Raw genomic sequence first — 6,396 nt, 5'->3', positions numbered from 1 at the left:
CGAAATAACTATTTATTTGGCTTATTTTTGTTAAATAAACTTATGTTAACCGTTTACCCTGGTGTGTCTCCCTTTTGTTGTGGCCCTTTGATCCAGGTCATAACATCATCAATAGATATATAAAAATAATCAAAAGTAACTAAGTAAAATAAATAGTAACTGTAAAAAATTTAATAGAAAATCATAAGAATAAACAGTCTAATCTAAATAATTTCATGAATGTCTTTTACCTGTTGGTTTGGTTTGTCAGTACATGTTTGACCGCAAGGGTCGCTTTCTGGATGTCCATGTGGGCTTCCTTGACTGTGCACGATGCCAGGTTCCCTTCCATGTGCACCAGCCTCCAGGATAGAAGGTGAGCACACGACTCTGCCTCTCTTCTCTTACTCCTCCCTGGTTCCATGCTAATGCAACAATTCCATGTTGTTGGTTGATTTATTTTGTCTTGAGTGTGTGGCCTATCCAGCTCCACTTCCTTGTCCTAATTTGAAGTTGAATGGGTTCTTGCCTGATGCGCTCCACAGGTTGGTGATGGTGTCTCGCAGGTTAGCAGGCCTATCAAGCTGAACAAGAACCCCGTGTTTAATAGGGTGCTTACACAACGTTTTGCACACTTCAATGTCTGTATAACTTTGGGCTTTTTCTATCCCAAAAAACGTTACTTCAGTAGAGCCAACTTTTACTTAAAAGTGACCAGGCCGGTCGAGACTTGATGCTTCGATGGGCGGAGCCTGATTCGACTGTCAATCTCAGTCGAAGATTTGCAGCAAAACAAGGATCATTTTGGCGATATGGGGGTGCTCAACGTATAATTTTACGTAGAACTACCAGTTTTCTCCCAATAACTTAATTTACTGCTTATTACAATATCCATTTCAACGTTTAAAGCTGTAAAAAAAGAGAAAGAAAAAAGCTTTCAATAAATGTTTTTAAAGTGCGTTAAATCCAAAAGTATAATCCTAACCTTGGGTCAACAGTGCGCACGTAGCGTGTGTGTGTGTGTGAAATGGCAGAAGAGGAACACTTGCTGACGGAGCCCCAGCTTCACTGGTGTTGTGCAGAGTTGTCCGCACCACGCGGATGAACCACACAAAGATTATTTTATCCTTTTTAAATAGCCGGCTACTTGAAATGGACCCGAGATAGCTGTCAGCAGCACGGCATGCACACAAAACTCTGCGAGAGAGAGAGAAAAGGGTCATTAATAAGCCTCAGTTTAGCTGGAAATGCACAGTGTAAATTGAATGAATAGAGAGCTCTGCAGCTTCTCAAGATTAAAGCGCAGCCACCATGTGTCGCCGTGCACAGAAACCCAGTCGGGGACAGGCCTGAAAGTGACTGAAGGTACAGGACAGGGTCACATTAGATAATAATGCAGGACCTGCCAGTTCATTTTACACTTTTAATGTTACACGTTCTTAAATAAATAATCAATTAATCAAATTACCAAAGCCCAAATTCCATGAGTGATGGTTTCAGAGGTCTGGGAGGTCACCCGCTTTGTCCAGTTGGAAATTCTACTTTTTCTAGAACCCATGCGATTCTGTTACATTCAGTAATATCTTTTCAATCTAGATTCAGTAGATATTCTTAAAGATTTGATGGTAAATTATATTGGATTCAGGGACTATAATCCACAGCTGATGGTTTAGTGAGGTAAAACAGAAGTCTAGTGTAAATGTGGATATGCTTATTCTGGCATTCACACATACAGACTTTCTATATTCTTTACCCAGATTTCAAATTGATTGAGGTGAACTGTGTATTAGTGACGGTCATTCTGTGGAGCCTTGTAATTCGTCACAGAAATCACCCTTCATGCAAGATTAATTTCCCTCTGAAGACCCGTGCTGTGAAAGGTTATAAATTGACTTTAATATTAACTGGCCTTGCCATAAGGATACGAAACTCATTCTGGCTGGTACATTTTCCCATTTTTCCCCCTTTCACCCTCCCTCTTTCTTCTTTGTCTCTCGCCCGCTCTCCCTTCTCCAAGCATGCATCACAGGCGTGCAGGCGTTCTTGTAATAGAATGTGATAACAAATCCAAATTATACTGCAGAAAAGTGCTTTCATTTGTCTAACAGTCGCTGAGCGGGAGCGCCAAAATGGAGCTTTAGTAAAAGTAAAGACCTTTTTTGCTTAGTGTGTATGTGTGTGTGAAAAATAGATCATTGTGAAATTCCATGTGTTGCATTTTCCCTCCTAGTAGATTTATAATTTTGTGTCCCCTCTGTCAGCCATTATTACCTCAAACAAAGACAAAGGAGAATGCATAAGAATGACAAGGGTTTTCTTTGCTGTCTGTTCCCGCTCTACGTGGGGTGGACGTCTATGCTTCTCTGAGCTTCTGAATGACTTGTGCTTGGAGTAAATACAGAGCTTTGTTTTGGATTTTTTGAAGTCTCTTGACAGAGCACATCAGCCGACTGGAACTCCAAATCCCTCGCTGTGTGTGAAAAATGATTAGAGAAAATGTACTTACATTGCATTTCATCACTAATGCTCTCTGTGTGCACTTGGCTGAGGTCTCGTAGTCAAAGCCAGAAAAATACCTGGAGTCTCTCCTTGAGCAGATACACAAAAACATGCAGACAAATTCAAGGCAGAGCCAGGATGGTGAAGTGGGCGTAAACTTGTTGAGGGTCACAAAGTGTGTGGAATCTGAGTGTGGATTAAAGTAGTCAGAAGATTCAAAGGTGTGGAGCTTATCACTCTTTCTTTGGCAGCAAAATGCTTGCACGAACATCCAATTAGCGTGTCAACATTAAAGAGCCATTGCAGCTCATTTGACTGGCAAAGCGTTTTTTCTTTTCTGCTCTCATTTGTCAGGTTGATGGGAACACAAGAAGAGGGCATTGCTGCCGTTCACCCAGAGCCACTCTTACTGGCTCGTTGGCATGACAATAGCAAGTGTCAGACTGCCTGGATTAACAAATGAATCACACTACTGGGCAGGGGCGTTTCTAGGATCTTGAAACATTGGGGGCTTAGCCCAGCCTGCAGAATCTTTCATGTTTTCACCTGTTTTCATCCACCATCCAGCGGCTGCTTAATCAAAGTAAGTCTTTAAAGCAACAGTAAATGACCCTGCAAACTGAACCATATACCTTCTTTAGCTACATTACATTTTAATTAGTAAATATCATAGGCCATATAAATACACTGATAATATTAAGGGGGGGGGCTTTAAACACTTAATTTCCTGCATTCTGCACCAATTCATTGAGGAAAAGTCTTAATTTATATAAAAAGAAACACAAAATTCAGGGGATAATTCAGAATGAAAAAACATAGTGTAATAATGTAGTAAGGCTCCCAGGCATTCTGTAGTGGATCAGATCTGTTTCTCCTGTAGAGCAATTTTTCTCATTTAATTTCATCCCAAACACACATGTAGGCGTGACTGAAGTAACATCTTTAAATGTGCATGTGACACATATTCACGTCAATAATTAATTAATTAATTAATTTTACTAACTTTATTAACTCCTGTTATTCAGCAGGTCATGTTCAAAACTCTCTCCATATTCAAAATCTCTCCCACATATCTGTGTTCTGACATTTGCAGAATTATATTTTGAGACAAAAGCCATAATATTACGAGAATAAAATGGCAATCTAATGAGAATGAAGTCATAAGATTTTAACAAAATCTACCTACCCCTCTGCTGTGCATTACCCTGCGTTATTGCTCTGCTGATATGGTTGTAGGCTTCTCCCTTTAGACCGTCTGACAGACACAGAGCCCGTCTGGGACTGTACTGGATGACATGAGCACACTGCTCTTCATCAGAGGTGGAAAACCGAAAACTGAAAACACAAATGTTATCTTCACCACCTCTGATAAAGTCCAGCTAACAGCCACTTCAGAGGGAAACATGCTGGAGCAGAGAGACAGTCCAAACAGACCAAAGGTGTCTCTGAGCGAGGGGGACAGACAGCAGGACACAGAGCGACATGATGATCATGAGGATAATTGCATATTAACGGAAAATATTTCTGACGTTGTCGTGTTACATTCGGGGCTACAGTCAAAACATCCGGGCCTGGAAAAAATGACACCGATGCTACTGGGTCAGGGTGCAGTTAGCTTAGCTCTGCATAAAAACAGAAAGCAGGGGAAAACAGGACCGAAAGTTCAAAAATACACCTACCAACACCTCTCAATCTCAGCATTGTGTAACTTGTTCATTTAACCCTTTAAAACCTACAGGAGCGCCCGCGCTGTTTAAGAGTCAATAGAATGGTAACCACGTGGGTTGCAACAATATTTCTTTTTGCATAGGAATTCGGAGACGTTACACGTTCGTATCAAGTCCCAGCATGGTCCTGTTGCGTTGTTTTCACCCTTTAATGAGTCTTCACAAATTACATAATATTCGCTTTGGAGTTGGAGAATAAATGAAACAAACATAGAACTAACTTAACTGCACGGCGCACTATTTTACTCTTTGTCATTACAATATTGTTTTCGCCTCAAAAGCATCTAACTTACTCACCATTTTACTACGTCTTTGTTTCAGGCTTGTGGGAAATGCACACCATTCCTGTGTGAAGCATGCCAAGTGCCCCTCTGTGTTATTCTGGACAGAGACTGTCACAAGTATTTTCACAGCTAGGGTGGCCTGTGTATATGTAGTGGTGTCTTTCTGTTTAGTTCTGATGATGTACATTATTTTTTATTTACACAAGACATGGTCTTTGTTTTTTTTCACCATTTAATTGTTTAGTCAACAATCCTCTCAAAAGCAATATGTTATCTTTTTGATTATACAAATTTAAAGGCACTCTTATCACAGTCTTTTGCATGTTCAGTTCCTATAATGTACAGTTTTAACCCCTCAATTGTATAGTGAGTATATATGTATATATATTGAGTATAGTGCATAATTGAATATATAGAGTATTGTAATTGAATATTTCATAAGGTCTTCTGTTTTTTACCGCTTAATTGTGTAATCAACATTGCTCTCAAAAGAAATGTATCATCTGTTTCACTACACAGCTAAAAAGGCGTTAATTGCACTGTTTATAAAAATGAATGTATCTTACAAACTAATTTATGTACATAGTTCAGTGTTTTATGGAGGTTTTTTACACTGACAAGTTTGAGGTTGGCATTTGTTATATTTATGTATTTTAAAAAAATGTGAATGATTAGAAACGATTAGAATTTCTTTGGGTGTTTATTGCAATTTTCAGCTATTTATTGATTTATTAGTAATTTATTACATACATAGCTTTCAAATTGGGGTTGTAAAACGCCTCTCAATCTCAGCATTGTGTATCTTGTTCATTTAATCTGTACACAAACAGAAATGTACAAATAAAAATTTGTAGTTTTACAAGAAGTAAAACCTACTAAAGCCAGGTGCAGTGACTTTCTGTACATTTGTTTTCACTGTGAAGTTGCCAATCCTATGTTCTCTTACCATTAAACAGCATCACTCCTGATAAAGTTTCAGAATTGTGGTAAATTTTTTGTATAAGCCCCTTATATCAAGGTGGGTGAACTCACCTTATCCAGAACCACTATAATTTTCTTGGTTTTAGCAGGTTAGCTGAGAAATGAAACACTGGCTTTCAGTGAGTAGAAATATTCTCAACACTTTCAGCGCACTTTCATCCTCTCATATTAATTGAAAACCCACACATCTGATTCCCTAATCATTCATTGGAGAGGAAATTGACTTTTCACTTTAGAAAGAAGGGAAGAGTAAATGTAGAAAATTAGAATAACAAATAGTGCTCTGTTAGAGATATGCCCCAGGATATAGGATCATTTATCGCATAGATGGTTTTATATTAATAATATGGCAGAACAGGCTCTGCTCTAGAGGGTGCTCCCCATACAACCCAAGCAGCAGCAAGAAGTTCAGCAGGGAGTGTAATAAAGCCCTGAGGGTTCTACAGAACAGAAGCCAACAGACACATATCACTCATATATATGACATACTCCCTGATTTGATGGAACATGATTGGTGACTTGTTTCACTGTAACTGATGAATAGTCAGCCCATTTTGACTTGGGGCACAGCTGCTCTCCTCTGCCAGAAGTAACAGTTTCATTAATAAAATACAATTTCTGTTTTTTTGAATATGTTATGGTAATTTAAATACATCACTCAACATCACTGAACAATATTCTTAAGTAAACATGTGTACTTTTATTTGCCTGTGTACGTTACTGCAGTCTATCTCCTGGTTCCTTCCATCCTTAACTTCCTCACCTAGTTTTCCCTTTAACCCATTTCCCTCCCCACTTCCTGAGTGGTGCATGATCAACAAATCTAATAAATAAAGCAAGACAAAGATAAAATCCAAGATATACATATAAGGGCTTTCAGTGATAGTAACCAAAATTGTATTACAGCCCGCAGCTAAGCTGGTCCG

General features: G+C 38.9%; 1 long non-coding RNA gene across 1 annotated transcript; it reads left to right on the top strand.

Annotated features, from left to right (window-relative positions):
• Positions 1-304: 304 nt before the first annotated feature.
• LOC119884000 lies at positions 305-5,455 on the top strand. The gene is made up of 2 exons (XR_005440903.1): positions 305-355; positions 4,527-5,455. It is a non-coding gene; the product is annotated as an uncharacterized LOC119884000 (long non-coding RNA).
• The last annotated feature ends 941 nt before the right edge of the window (positions 5,456-6,396 follow it).

The sequence above is a fragment of the Micropterus salmoides genome, unplaced genomic scaffold, assembly GCF_014851395.1.
Source record: "Micropterus salmoides isolate LMB-PRFRI ecotype aquatic unplaced genomic scaffold, ASM1485139v1 Ms_hic_scaffold_3078, whole genome shotgun sequence".
Taxonomy (NCBI): domain Eukaryota; kingdom Metazoa; phylum Chordata; class Actinopteri; order Centrarchiformes; family Centrarchidae; genus Micropterus; species Micropterus salmoides.
Note: the sequence above shows the minus strand (reverse complement) of the source record. Positions and strands in the feature narration are given on the sequence as shown.